This window comes from Hordeum vulgare, chromosome 6H (genome assembly GCF_904849725.1).
Source record: "Hordeum vulgare subsp. vulgare chromosome 6H, MorexV3_pseudomolecules_assembly, whole genome shotgun sequence".
Taxonomy (NCBI): Eukaryota; Viridiplantae; Streptophyta; class Magnoliopsida; order Poales; family Poaceae; genus Hordeum; species Hordeum vulgare.
The window spans coordinates 231,767,985-231,784,439 of record NC_058523.1 but is presented as its reverse complement, the minus strand read 5'-3'; positions in this window follow the sequence as shown (position 1 = coordinate 231,784,439).

Genomic DNA, 16,455 nt, shown 5'->3' with positions numbered 1-16,455 from the left:
GCTGCTATGGCTGGTAGTTCTGGCGAAATGTTGGAGTCTTGTACTACTGCTGCTGATAACTGGGTCTTGCTCGAGCTGACTACCATGGTCGAGGCTTTGGATTACAAGGTCCTCGACTACCCATCAGCTTGCGCTTACGGGTGTCGTCCATCGCAAGACGCTTATCTTCCGACATAAGGGCCTTATTAACCAGATCACAGAAGGTCCGGCATTCACAAACAACGAGTTGATACAGGAGTGACTGCTGCAGTCCTTCCATAAAGCGTTCCACTTTAGCGGCCTCAGTGTTGACGTCCTCTGGTGCATATCTTGACAGGAGTTTGAACTTCTGCAAATACTCGTTGACGGTTCCACTTGCTTTCCTTAATGCTTGGAATTCCCGCTTCTTAATGGTCATCATTCCGGGAGGACTGTGAGCGGCGCGGAATCTTCTTTGAACATTGTCCAAGTGATGACTTGTCTTGCTCTCATGATCTGGAAATGCATCCCACCAAACTCTGGCCGTGCCTCCGAGACAGTGTGAAGCATAAAGGACTTTCTCAGGATCATCGGTGCATTTGACCAGTGCGAGGAGATCTTCGATAGTACAGATCCAATCATCGGCATCCAATGGTTCAGTCTTCTTCGTGAATATGGGTGGCGTAGTCCGCATAACTCAGAGAGAGTAGAGCGGCCGTTGCCATTCCCATTCTGCGGTGGGTTGTTCACCAAGACTTGAGCCAGCTGTTGGATAGCGGCATTACTGGCTTGACGTTCCTCGTGGAAAGCTTGACGGAACTAAGCCATAGTCAAGCTTTCTGGAGGAGGCGGTGGCGATGGAATATCGCCTTGCTGCTGCTCGTGGTGATCTCCAGCTTGAGCGTCCCCTCTGGTTACCTGCTGCTGACCTGATGAGGTAGAGCCGGGGTTGCCAAAGGTGATGGTGCTAGTTGAAATCACCATCCTGTCAGGGGAGTAGACAAGTCAATATGCTGAACTGGCTGGAATCATAAGGGATGATGCTCTATTTAAGGGGGTTTGGTGTCGTGCTAGTGTGAGATTTTTAAACCAAAATTTTTGGAAAATCTAATGCAGTAGATTAAAACAAGTGATGTAGTCGCTTACAAGCTGCCCAAGGCAGAAATGCGGCTTGCATAAAAAATGCTTACACAACACTCATGGTTCACATTAACCGATACATGAACCACTACGCTTGGGGAGACTCCTAATTGCCTAAGCTGTAATCCTAAGCGGCAGACTGCTCGGTCTCGTAGGCGGGTTCTGGAGGGTCTTCGTCTTCATCTTTGTTGGCGCTTTCCTCCTTCAGAGGGGTAGGAGAAGGAAGTGGTCCCTCACGGCGTCTCTTAGTTGGCGAGGCAGTGAGGAGCTCAGTGTACTCTTCCGCGGTCAGACAGTGACTCTGAATAGGAGTGGCCTAATGTGATGGTACTCCTCCTCGGAAGGAAACGGCTGATCGCCCTCCGGGTGCTCCTTCCTTCTTAACCTTGCGGGTCTTCATCTTCTCCATGCGAAGTAGGTCCTTGACTTGGTGTAGTTCTTGGGGAATCTTAGTTGACTCCTTGATCAAAAGGTGCGTCAAAGTGTCGGAGGAGAGACTGAAGTAGGTTTGAAACCTTAGTGGTGTCCCATCCTCTGAAGATGGGTTGAGTGTCCAACACCCGTCTATACCATCCTTAATAAAAGGTAGGTGATGAGTAGCTGGCTCATTAGCCATCTAGGGAAGGATGTCGCAGAGACGCATGAGCGCCTCTCGTGCGGCTGTCTCCACTGCCAACATCAAATCCTCCACATGTGGTCCTTCAAAGATCCAACTGGTTGGGTAGTCATTAGCCTTCACTATCACGTCCACGTGATATTCCTTGGTGTCATTGTTGACCCAGTGCTCGTGGTAGAGGAAGATGGGTGTGCGGCATACTTGACACTTCTCGAGGCTATCTCCCAAAAGTAGGGGAAAGCCCGTCTCCAGAAGCATCTCTGGTACGGCGGCCATCTACAAGATCTAGGGGAGAGGGTTAGAAAGTTTTAGTGGGTGTAGAAAATCTCGGGGTAAAGTCTAGGTGCACTAATCGTCTCAGCTATCCTCCATGCTACCTAAGGCTTCCTATAGTTAAGATGGCTATGATACCAGCTCTGTGGGGACCCCTACTTACGAGTCGAGATCACCGAATGAACGTGCTCAGTGATCCCAGAGATCAATGCTCACCGAACACACATATACTGAATATTCAGAGTCTTACATCCAAGTACCGAATTATTACATCACGTGACCGAATGGTCAAGTTCACAAGGTAGGGCCTATAAGGCCAAAGCACACGGATACAACTAGTAGAGGAAATCTTAGGGCTAAGCGGGTGCCCATGCCATCAACCTTCACCAACAGGCATTCTGACTAGGAAGTGTCCTAGTTCATAGGGCCGTCTCCGAAGACGTACTCTTCTCCAAACTCCGGTTCCTCGAGGTCTGGTCAATAATATAACAAGTGGCAAGCCAATGAGTACTTTTGAATGTACTCGCAAACAGCCCATTATATGAACAATGCAATTGAAAGGATAATAAGTAATATGCATCTTTGGTGGATAACAACTTTGTTGTAAATAAACATGGTCATGGATGCATCATAAGCCAAATATTGATTTGAAGAACAGGTTACAGATATAAATATATCTGTCAAGGGCTAAACACTCCGGGTTCACCCTATATGCCAAGTCACCAAACTTGGTCATAACAAATGATTCATATTAACACCATTTACCACACACTCACACACAATTGGTTTATGCGGAAACGACTGGACGTAGTTTAAGCAAGATTACCAAACTATCCTTGACCGTGAAAATGGCTATTTGAATAGTATTACACTATCCAGAGGTAGTACGCTGGACCCACGAGATCCGGGAAACTTCTGTGTCATCCCCGATTTGCGGTATATAACATACCCGAGGTAAGTATCCAATCAATGCCTTTCCCCTGACGATACTAGACAAAGAGGTCCACTCGATTGGTACCCAGCCCATATGATGTATGTCTTACGAGCACCGACTCTGCACAGTATCATCCATGTAGGGACCAACGATGTCCTTGGAACACGTAAAAACAGCATAGTCAGCCTACCTGGCACGACCCCATCACGAGAGTGACCACACATCACTCCGGCCACTAGTAATGTGGCTCTTTGCTAGCACCGACCAGAGTAATCAACGAAGCCCCGTCCCATAAAGGGGTAACGTGCTCGTACATGTAAGGTTGGGAAGATCGACACATCATAAATCTAATCCCATTTCCGAAATCACTCACACCAAAATACCCGGTGCACCACTTCTCCAAAAGTGGCCACCTAACTCATCATCACCCTCGGGCATTAGTGGCACCCGACGGGATTTTTGTAAACCTTTGATTTATACCATCATCATGCTCATGCTACTACTTTTCTAGCTTTACTTGTCACCATGATATTAGCATGACCCTCATATGTGGTAGGATCATGCTCAAAATGCAAGTGCTCCAGAGGAGCCATCAGTAACATCACTTCAATGATTTACCTGTGCTTATGATCACATGCAATGGATATATTTGCTACACTAGCATGCAATATAACATATGCTCAATCATGGTCAAAGAGCTGCTTGCCTTTGAGGTCTTCAAGTCCAACTCCTTTGTCACATGGGTTTTCTATCGTCGTAATAAATAAAAGCAATAAGTAGCTCACTCCAAAACAGATCACAAAGTCGTTTTGAAAATGTTGTTTAATTCTGATAAATCTGTATTGTTTTTTTAATATTTGTCTCTGGTTTTAGTGAAAGAATATTTTTAAAATCAATATAACAGAAGGAAAACTATTCCAATTTAACCCTTTTTATTATTATAAAACAGAATAGTTGTTGCAAAAATTCATCCAATGGTTCTGTTAAATACTACACATTTTTAGAAAAATAACAGCGGAAGAATCATATTATTTCACAGGTTAAATCTTTTTACAAATATCATTTAAAATGAAGTTTTAAATAAAAAGAAAAAGGGCTACAACCCCTGGCCTGGCTTGGCCTGCGACTGGGCCGGCCCACTGGGCACCCAACCAGCGTGCCCAGGCGCGCGCACCGTCAGGTTTGAATCTGACACGCGAGCCCCTGTGGCCAGTGGCTGCGGGCAACGAGGGAGAGAGAGATGGGCCACCGACAGGTGGGGCACACCTCTCGGGGTCGCCTCCTACCTCTGGCCATTGAGGAGGAGGAGCACGCCGGCGTGGCTACCGACGTCCTCGGGCCCTAACGACGACCGGAATGGGTCTGACTCATCCTCGCCTACCTGCTGGTGGTCGAGTCAAAGGCCGAGGGGCTCTAGTTCACCGGCGACGAGGTAGACACGGCGGAGGGGTTTTTGGTGAAGGTGGAGGTGGCAGCTACGGGCATGGATTTGCTCCGGTTTCAAGCGAAGGTGGATGTGTAGCCGGAGATCGACCGGAGCTCCGAGGCGGAGGGGCCTCGGTCGATCTCGAGCACCGGGGCTCTTCTTGCTCGGTGACTGAGGTCTCGGTGAGGTGGAGTGAGGGGCTATGGAGTGAGGGGAGGGGATATTTATAGGCCCGCAACGGTGAGCCGACTCGAGAGCGCCGGTGATCCACCGTGGCATGCATGAGGGTACAGAGAGAGGCTGGGGTCGAAACCACGGTCTCAGGACGTGGTTTTGGACCTCCAGGACTCACTACGAGAGATGGGGAGAGAGGAGAGGCGAGCTATCATGGACGCGCTCCTCTGGAACTTCTGGTGCGCGCGGGCACGCGTGGCACCAGCTCTTAGCGCGGGAAAGGAGGGGCCCTGAGGGTTGCCTGATGCAGAGGGGCTGTCGGGGGAGAGGAGAGACACCGCGGGTAGGCTAGAACTGGCCTAGGGAGTCGCCCCCACCTTGGTTGTTCTCAGTAGCGCGCCCAGAGCGCAGCTTTAGCATTCCACAACATGTTGGCACAATCTGGGGTGCCTTTGACGCGTCTAGCGTGTCCTGGGCACTGGCTTGGAGATGCCTAGCCGTTGGAGTCCCGTGGGAGCCTCGGCTAGTGAAAGAGAGCCTCGGCATTGGTGTCAGCCACCTAATCTATGAGTTTGGGAGAAAGGGATTGGGTTTAGCTAAGATTAGGATGCGTTTTACCCAAGTGTCAGAAGGTGCTCGAAAGTGCTTTGGTGTAGTTTCACCCCACCTCTCGTTATGCAACTTAACAGGATTGGGTTTGATGCTAAAACAAGGGGCTTCACCAAGTTGGAGCTCCACTCGACAAGTTTAGCTTTGTAAACTTGAAAATATCCCTAAATCACCAGATTTGTTCCTTCCAAAGAGAGTGTGGGCAAATCAAATCCCACAAATCCAATTTTTGGCATGGAGTCCTCATTTGAGGTATAAGACACTCCTATAAAGTTACAGCTCCATTGCATAAACTTTGCTATGTAGAGTTGCTCTAACTTCATACTGGACAAAAGGGGTTTTGCAATTATTTGGTGACCTTAACCACCTTGGATCAAGGTCAAATTTTATATGGGAGTGAAATATGGCTTAGGGATACCACTGGAATTTTTTAGGAATTTATTGAGAATTTTTCTTTGGAAATCTTCCAAAAGGTCAAAATAGACAAAAAAGGTTTTCAGGGTTTTACTCAAATATTTATAATATCAAAAGGGGTTGAAAACCTTATGTATGGAAAATATATGTCCTTCTGAGTATCTCCAAATTTTCTCAGATTTGTCTAAGGTAGAAAAGTATTTTTCCATATAGGAATATCATTTCTCGCTCAGAAATGGACATGCAAATAAAATAGGAAAATGATTCATAAAATAATTATATTATGGTTTTAGTGAACTAAAATAGTGCTAGAACCAGATCACCAACTTTGGGTAAGAGAACTCCTTGCCATCAAGGACTTGTAGTGCAACCCAAGGCAGGGTTTTGAATTATCCAAAAATAAGAAAAATGGTTTTGAAAATAATTAGGTCATGAGAAATATGGTTTTGATATCACATAATCAAGCATACAAGCATACAATGACAATCATGGGACTCACAACATTAGTTTTGAAAAAGTTTTAATAAAGTCAGATTTTTGAATTATAGAAAAAGTGATAGTGAAAACAGGTGTGACATGCGCTTGCTTCATGGACGCTTGAATATGCGAGATAAACGCAAATCTTTGTAGTCACCACGGTACAATATACAATCATTCACACAATCGTGCATATGCTCGACTTCAAATTCCAGTGCACAAACAACTTTCTTTCCTTCGTTTGTGGTTTTGGGGACACATTATCTTATGGAAAAATGTCTTTCGAAAGACCTAAAAACTATATGAAGCCCTTGTTTGAAATATCGCTTTATGCTTTAATTTTGAGAAGCGTCAGTGTGGCACACAACTTGGAATATTTCTTTTTGCAACCTGGATACAAATATTTCTTAGGGTCCACCAGAATGGTTAGCAGATCCTTGTACTGATCTAAATCTGATTCTCGGTCTTCGAAATCTGCAACCATAGCAGCAAAGTCTGGTTATTTTACCCTAAGTATTGCATCCTCATATATTCGGGTAGTACATCACACATGGTTATGTTACACGATTTGGTGTGGAAATCATGTATGAAGCATGTAAGTATCAAAAAATCATGTATCGCGCATGTTGTCATCTCACACGATTTGGTGTGGAAATAATGTGTGAATAAATAAGTATCAAAAACACATGAAATATACAAATTATGTAGCATATACAACATAGTGCGATAAGTAGTTGTGGGATCACTGAAGGGACGTCTAGAGGGGGCTGAATGGACTACTTGACAAAATAAAAACTTAGCTTTTTCCCACTATTATTAGTTGGCAAGTTTTATCAATAATACCAAGTCAAGCACACCCTACACATGCAAGTCTACGAGTATAGCAGTGGAAATTAAAGATATGCACATGTAAGTAAGGAGTTGAGATAGTAAGATCAAATGCAAAGGGGCCATGAAGATTTTTCCCTTGGTTACGATAGGTGGTGCTCTCGTACGTCCAAGCCGATGGAGACTTGAACCCACGGAGGGTAACGGCTGCGCGAGTCCACGGAGGGCTCCACCCATAAGAGGTCCACAAAGAAGCAACCTTGTTTATTCCATCATGGCTTACGTCCACGAAGGACTAGCCTCACTCGGGGGTAGATCTTCACAAAGTAGGCAATCTCATTGCCCTTACAATCTTCTAGGTTCAACTCCATATGAAGTCGGAGGCTCTCAATTGACACCTAACCAATCTAGGAGATACAACTCTCCAAAAGGTAATAGATGTGGTATGGATGAGGAACTCCTTGCTCTTGTGCTTCAAAAGATAGTCTCATCAACACTCAAACACTCTCTCACAGATTTGGCTTGGTAGAAGAGATTGACTGGGTGGAAAGCAACTTGGGGAGACTAGAAATCAAGATCTGTATGGTATGAGTGGAATATCTTGATCTCAACACATGTGTAGGTGGTTCTCTCGCAAAACATGGATGGGCAAGTGTTGGCTTGTTCTGAGTGCTCTCTCTATGAATGAAAGGGAGGTCGATTGGTATATGTAGGCATCTGCAAAAATCCAACCGTTACAACGTTATTTCCCAACTCGGTGGAACCAAAGCAAAAAAACTCGGTTGCACCGGCTAGTGCAAAATGTGGCAACTTTTGGCGTTTCTCTGAGAAAGATATATAATTCTCAGTGAGTCCGATTTTGCTAGACTAGGCAGTTACCCAAACTCGGTGGCACCGATTCCTAAAAGTCAGAGATTCCGATCATTAGCCAATGTCTACCAGGGAGTTGGTCACTGTTTTTTGGTTGCACCGAAATCTAAGTTGTTGTCACTGAGAAGGTAAGGTTGGTTCTGGATTCTATCTAGGGTGACACTCGGTAGGGCCTATTTTGAAAATTTGGTGGCACCAAATTTGACTATTAGGATTTGGAAAAAATATTTTATGGGAGAATTTCATGAGGGTTTTTGGTGGCTAACTCTAAGCACTTACGCAACCAGATCATCAAGGTACCTCATCCCCTTTTAATAGTTATGGCTTTTGTATGGACTCAAATGTGATTTCTCACAAAATGTAAAATGTAGAGTCTTTAAACTGGAATCTTGGCCAATCCTATTCTTCTCCTTCCTTGGGGACTCTCCTCACAATCCAGCCAATTCTCTTTGTGTACTTCATCTGAAATAAACTAGATAAAAATATTAGTCCAGGAGACAATGTATGTTGTCATGAATTATCAAAATCACCAAGGGAGCATATGTTCTTTCATTCTCCCCCTTTTTTATTAATTGATGACAACATACAATCAAAGCTTCAAATTAACATAGGTAGTAATATATGATACCTTTGAGAGACATATGACTAGTACAAGCTCCCCCTAAATGTGTACAATCCCTTTAAGGAATAGTTGCTTTGGAATGCATGGACACACACATAGTAGAAGGGGCATGATAAGTCATGTGTACCTTGGCTATATGCATCATATATATGTGAGTAAGGTGTCTCCATGTTCAAGACTTGCTCTTGCAAACAATATGTGCAAGAAAAAAAATAGATAATCCTGGCCAAGGATATGATGCATATACTTACCTTGAAGTTCTTGAGCATTTTAACAGTAGGAACACACTTGAGAAAACAATGTTAGATAACTCAAGAGTATACTGATCAGACAAATGGAAGATAATTCAAATGTACCAACGGTATGGAATACATATAGGAAATAGTACTTAAGATTTATATGTCTCCAACAACATTTAGAACTTTCTCCCCTGAGTATGAATGTGTAAGTCTTCCTCTCCCCCTAAATCTTAGCATGTAGATATTGGAAGTGGGTAGGGTGAGATAACTCGAACATTTAGATAATCTAAAACACACTTTATCTCTCCTTTAAATATAGATATTATTGATTTGATCTCTTTCCCCCCTTTTGTAGTGGTACTTCCCCTTTGGGTGAGCTTAATATTTCTCCCCCTTGAATATTTATCCCATTTTGGGTAAGCATACACATTGATATTTCTCCCCCTTTGGCATTAATTTCCAAAAAGGACCAGAGGGTCAGTGATCCTTGAGAGTAGGGGCCACTAAGAACTTCTACTGAAAAAGTTGAGAGAATGGCAAGGAACACAAGTAGTAGCAAATATCGGAGGCTCTGAGTTGATTTAGATCAGTTGAACTGATATGAGTATTTGGTACTGGGACAAATCAGTGACACCGAAGAGTTTTATGCCGGTTGTACCAAAGTAACTCTGAGAAGTTTATCTACTACATCGGTGAAGCCAATTTTCCTAATTCGGAGGATCCAAGTTGCAAACAAAAACATGGCAAAGGCATTTTTGACCATTTTGTCGAACAAAATTTTCAGAAAGATCTCACCAATATACTCAGAATTTTTTTACAGGTTTGCAAGAAATTTTAATAAGATTTGCAATGGATTTTCATAAGATTTGCAATGAATTTTCAAAATATTTGCAAGGAATTTCTCACTAGGTGGAGATTTAATGGTTCCCACAAAGCATGTAACTAAAAGATGAACTATACAAGAAACATCATCTAAATGATGGTCGGCGACTTGGTCACCTATATTAGAGTATATTGACTTAAGTAGCTAAGCAAGAATGCTTGATCTTAGGCCATACTCATTGTTAAGATCAAAATGGGCTTACCATTTTTTGTTTAAGCATTCTAATGTCTTCATATCGCTTGAATTTTTATCTCATTACTTGGAGTAAGGCTTTTCAAGGATATGAGTACATAGGTGTGAAAGATGTAGATGAGGTAGCATGTAGGTGTACTTGTTGTGGATGCTCAAGGTTGATGAAGATAATATTGAGTTCGGAGAAATCCTTGACTCTTTGGTACACTTCTCACCTAGATGGGTTAGTCATGCAAGGAAGAAAATGATATATCCAAATGACAAGAGTGAAATTGTACAACAAATAGTCGTCAAGGATATGACCTGTGTTGTCTTCCTCTTCCATCATCAAAGAAGGATTGTTGATACTTCGCCCTGAAAAGATTGCTTGTGGTGTGAGTTGATGGAAATCTTATGAAGTAAGGTTCATCCAAGTACCTACAAAAGTTTAGATGCAATACAAGGGAGCATAGATTTCCAAGGTATAAGATAGTGCCATATTTATATTATCAAGGAATAATCAACTAAGCTCATGCCCTTGCATGCATCTGAGTGAGTATAGCTCGAGTTTGAAGCAGCAATAATGTTCAACTCACTCCTCAAGTGACAAAACACTTTCTCATCAAGTGGCTTAGTAAAGTTACCAGCCAATTGTTTGTTAGTACGAAATTGTTTGAGATTAGTATATGACGTCAGTTGTGCTTCCCTGGCAATGGCTCCAGAAAAGGGTTGATCTTCCAATCTCTAGCGTTAGCTAGACGAATGGTTATCACAACGAACCTTCTCCTGCAACGGCACCAGAAGAATGCTGAAAGCACTCCCCAGTAATGAGACTAGAAGAATGTTGTTGATGGCCCACCAGCGCGTGGGTTCGCAGCAGTTTTTGAGGGTAGAGTATTCGACCCAATTTTTTAATTTGCACGAAGGGAGGTGAGAGTATACTCTCAAGTATTAGCAGCTGAATTTGTCAAATTAAACCACACCTGAAAGATTAGTATCTGCAAGCATAGTAGTAACAACAAAGTAGCGAGTAAGGCAGTGTAACAAGCAATAGAAGTGGCAAGGAACAGCAGTAGTGACAACAGTAGCAAGCGACAGTAGTAGCAACAGTAGCAGCAGGGCAAAACAAGTAACAGCAGTAGCAACAGTAGTAGCAGTAGCAGCAGAGCAAGACAAGTAATAGCAGTAGTAGGACAAACTCGTACGCAAAGCGTCAGTGATTTGTTTGGATGATAATCATCATGCAATAGCTATAACACTGAGAGATAAGTGGCTAGCTCTCGTTCGTCAATGTGATGTAGGCATGCATTCCGTGTGTCGTCATACGTGCTTAGGGAAAAGAACTTGCATGACATCTATTGTCCATCCCTCCCGTGGCAGTAGGGTCTGAAAGTAAACTACGGGATATTAAGGTTCTCCTTTTAATAAAGAACCGGACCAACGCATTGGCACTTGGTGAACACATGAACTCCTCAAACTATGATCATCACCGGGAGTAGTTCCGGTTATTGTCACTCCGGGGTTGCTAGATCATAACACATAGTAGGTAACTACAACTTGCAAGATCGGATCTAAAACACACATATATTGGTGGCAACATAATAATTTCACATCCGAAATCATGGCACTTGGGCCCTAGTGATAAGCATTAAGCATGCCAAAGTAGTAGCAACATCAAATCTCAGATCATAGTGGATACTAGGGATAAATCCCCATCAAAACTAACTCGATTACATGATGAATCTCATCCTACTCATCACCGCCCAGCGAGCCTACGAATCGATTACTCACGAACGACGAAGAGCTTCATGGAATTGGAGAGGGAAGATGGTTGATGATGACGATGGCGATGATTTCCCCTCTCCGAGCCCAAGACGGACTCCAGATCCGCCTTCCAGATGAAGAACAGGTGGTGGCGGCGCCTCCGTCTCGAAAACACGATGAAAACTTCTCTTTTTATTTTTTCTGGGACGAAAGACAACTTATAGAGCTGGAGTTGGGGGCGGCAGGTGCCTGTGGGCCCCACAAGCCTGCCCAACGCCACCAGGGGGTGGTGGCGGAGCAGGGGCTTCTGGCCCACTGGCCCACCCCCTGAGGTGGAACTTGGCGCAGATATTTTTGATATTTTCGAAAACTGCTCCCCGTAAATTTTCAGGACGTTTGGAGAACTTTGATTTCTGCACAAAAATAACACCAAGGCAATTCTGCTGAAAACAGCGTCAGTCCAGGTTAGTTCCATTTAAATCATGTAAATTATAGTCCAAAACAAGGGCAAAAGAGTTTGGAAAAGTAGTTACGTTGGAGACGTATCAACTCCCCCAAGCTTAAAACCTTGCTTGTCCTCAAGCAACTCTGTTGACAAACTGAGAGAGAAAGAAAAACTTTGACAAAATCTGTTTGACCTTCTTGTTGCAACTATGTCTAACTCATAACCAGAATTTCAGCAAGATCACAAGTTAACCACATAAGCAAATGACACAAAGGTCTCACGGTAAACTAATATCAATGGCATAATCAGCTAACGAGCAAATAATAATGAGTTTCAAATACCAACACTTCAATCAAAACAAGCATGAAGCAATATGAATAGGTGGTATCTCGCTAGCTCTTTCTGAGACCGCAGATCATAAATGCAGAGCACTTTGAAAGATCAAGGGCTGACTAAAAATTGTAATTCATAGCAACGAAGATCCAGTCATAGTCATACTCAATATCAATCAAAAGCAAAGCATAAAAATGACAGAGGTGCTCTCTAATTGGTGCTTATAAAAGAGGAGGATGACTCGACAGGAAAATAAATAGACAAGCCCTTTGCAGAGGTGCCAGAGCTCAAGCTTTGAAAACAGAGATAATAATTTTGTTTGGCATGCTTTCGTTGTCAACGCAATGACCAAGAGTTCTCAATATCTATAATGATACTCATGCTATAGGAGGTTTCCAAACAGAAAAGTAAATTTTTAACTCCCCCACCACCAATCAATCACACTCCACGGCTAGCCGAATCCTCGGGTACCGTCCATACTAACATCAATCCGGGGGGAGTCTTGTTTTACAGTTATGTTTTCGATTTAAGCATGGAACTGGGCATCCAAAATACCAGCCCCTTTCTCGTGAAGGACTGTGAATAAACACGTGTCGAGGATAACACTCCTAGCATGGAAGATACCAATAGCCCTCTGTCACCAGATGAGCGGTTCGGGCATGCAAAACAGATTTATTTCTTGAAGGTTTAGAGAATGGCACATGCAAATTTACTTGGAACGGCAGGTAGATACCGCAAATAGGTAGGTATGGTGGACTCTCATGGAAAAACTTTTGGATTTATGGAAGTGGATGCACAAGCAACTTTCCCGCTTAGTACAAGTGAAGGCTAGCAAAAGACTGGGAAGCGACCAACTAGAGAGCGACAACAGTCATCAAGATGCAATGAGTTTGACTAACATTGAATGCAAGCATGAACAGGATATAAATCACCATGAACACGAACATCATAGAGACTATGTTGATTTTGTTTCAACTACATGCATGAACATGCGCCAAGTCAAGCCACTTGAAACATTCAAAGGATAATACCATCCTATCATACTACATCATAGTCATCTCAAAATCTATGTTGGCATTCAAGACAAACCATTATAAGCTCTCAGCTAAATAAGCATAGCATCAGAAACTATGATCTCTAAGTTATCATTGCAAACATGGCTCTCTGACAACAAAGCTAAATCTGGGTCGACAAGCTAGTCATATTTATAAAAACAAAATAGATAGAGTTCATACCAGCTTTTTAGTCTCAGTCACTTCATCATATACCATCATTGTTGCCTTTCATTTGCACGATCGAATGATGAAAACGATAATAAGCGCATTGGACTAAGATGAATCTGCAGTCAAACACAAAGGAGAAGACAAAGTAATATGGCTCTTTGAAAGTTAAACAGGAGGACTAAGATGAATTTGCATGCAAGAACCAATAAACATTGTAACCAATATCTTCTACCTTGACCCAAAGAAAAAGAAAACTATTTACAAGGGAAAGCTCCCAACAAGCAAAAGAAGAAAGACAAATCTTTTGGGGTTTTCTCAAAAGGACACAAAACAAGAAAACAAGAAAACGAAAAGAAACTAGCATGGATAATACAGTGGCAAAGTGTAAACACCGGCTAATAAAGTGAAAGCATAAGCATGAATGTAAAGTTGGTGAGAACACGTACTCCCCCAAGCTTAGGCTTTTGGCCTAGCTTGGTCTACTCCCAAGGATGATCCTGACGAAACCCAAAGTCATAATGGGTGTTATACGGGAGTGTTGCAGCCACTGCCTAAATAGCTGCCTCACGAAGTCGAGCAGCCGTCGCCTCCCTCTCATACTCCTCTGCCTCTCCTATGGTTATGTAGTATCTTCGTTTAACCTGAAAATCAAAGAAAGCAGGAGCAGGTAGGGTAATATGGAAAACACGCTGCCGGTTAAATATCTAGCGGTATAGGAGGGATCCATGATCTCTCTCAAGGAACTGGTAGCGTGTTAGAGCGACACGATCAAGGTAGGCTGAACGGAGAGGAGGGTCTTCTGGACGGATGGATACCCCAAGAAAATTTGCTAAGCGTGTAGCATAAACTCCACCAAAGAAATCCCCCTCACTCGCATTTTATTCAGCCTCCTTGCTATAATGGCTCCCATATTGAAGCTCCTCTCACCTGTTACTGCGCTCTTAAGGATACTAAGGTCGGAAGCGCATAGGTGACAATGTGCACCCTTGTCGTTAATGCACCTACCTATGAAGAGGGCAAGGTAGTGCAAGGCAGGGGAATGGATGCTTCCTATGGTGGCTTGCGTGATATCTCTGGTTTCTCTCACAGTTATATTGGAGACAAAGTCTCTGACCGAAGACTTAGGAGGATCAATAACACTACCTCCATCGGGTATCTTGCAAATCCTATTGAAATCCTCCAGACCCACGGTATAGGATTTATCGTACAGATCAAACAGTATGGATGATTCACGACCAACTAAAAATTTAAATCTACGCACGAAAGAGGCAGTGAGCATAGCATACTGGTCACATTTATCTGAGAGGAATTCTTCTAACCCGGCATTGCAAACAAGTGCATCAAACTCATCCTTGAAGCCTGCTTCGATCATGAAGTCATCGTAAGGCCATTCACATGGTTGCACCGGTGCGTCCCTTAGTTGAAAAGGTTCGGGCTCCCGAAAGGAGAGATGAGGACCCTTCTTACTGGAGGAACCACCATGAAACTTCCTCCTGAACATAATTTCCTTTGCTGAAATTTTTGAAGTTCAAGAGAAAAGTGAATAAAGACCCACCACACCTTGTAGCAACTACTCCTACTAGTGCCTAGAGACCGTATCACGCGCTAAAACCACTTGGGACCAGCTAAAATCAACTTTTACTGCTCAAGAACAGGGTCACCAAGCTAGCAAGATTTCGCGAAGAATAAAGCACTAGAGCAAAAACTAATTGGACCAATGGAGGAGTCACTTACCAAGGAGTAATTTCCACAAAACAGTTCGGAGAATGGTGCTTTGAGTAATGAGATCGAAAATCATAGCCAAATGAGCAAGAACACGGGTTTCAGCTACGAAACATTTTTTTTCTGGAGGTGGAAGAAGAGGCTGAGAGATGGAGTGAGTGGAGGGGCTGCCTGTGGGCCCCACAAGCTTGCACCCCGCCACCAGGAGGGTAGGTGGCAGTGGGTGGGCTTGTGGCCCACTCGTCAGGCCCCCTGACCAGCTCTCAGGCCCAAAAATTTCAAAAATTCCAGAAAAAATCATACTAAATTTTCAGGACCATCGGAGAACTTTTATTTTCGAGGTATTTTTCTCTGGTACGCTAAAACAGAAAACAGGAAAAACTAAACTAATTCTATCATTTTTATTCTAAGCAAAAGAAAATGAAGACTCAAAACAGAGGTATGTGACTCTTTGATTCATCCGTTTCATGGTCATCAAAAGAAATCCGTCAATGGGGTTGATCAAGTCCTTATGACAAAACCTTCTCGAATCTTAAGAGAGAACGGAGAATTGTCGAATAGCCACTAAGTCACCTCAATGGGGATATGAATCTCCCCAACAAGCAAATCATACTTCATCTTGACACGAGGAATAAGGCATTCAATTCTCCCAATGAGAATCGATGAAGTCTTTTCAATAGCATTGATGCAATGTACATGATATCGTTTCTTCGGAAAGTGCACTGTGTGCTCGTTACCGTTGACATGGAAAGTGACATGGCCTTCGTTGCAATACATAACAGCCCCTGCGGTGTTTAAAAAGGGTCTTCCGAGGATGATAGCCATGGCATCGTCCTCGGGAATATCCAAGATAACAAAGTCTGTAAAGATAGTGGTATTAGCAACCACAACAGGCACATCCTCGCAAATGCCGATAGGGAAAGCAGTTGATTTGTCGGCCATTCGTAGATAAATTTTAGTGGGTGTCAACTTATGCAACTCAAGTCTACGATAAAGAGAGAATGGCATAACACTAACACCGGCTCCAAGGTCACATAAGGCACTTCTTACATAGTTTCCTTTAATGGAGCAAGGTATAGTAGGCACTCTGGGATCACCAAGTTTCTTAGGAGTTCCACCTTTGAAAGTGTAGTTGGCAAGCATGGTGGAGATCTCAAGATCTGGTATCTTCCGTTTATTAGTCACGATATCTTTCATATACTTGGCATACGGAGATATCTTGAGCATATCAGTTAACCGCATCTGCAGAAAGACGGGTCTTATCATCTCAACGAAGCGCTCAAAATCCTCATCATCCTTTTTCTTGGATGGCTTAGGAGGAAAGGGCATAGGTC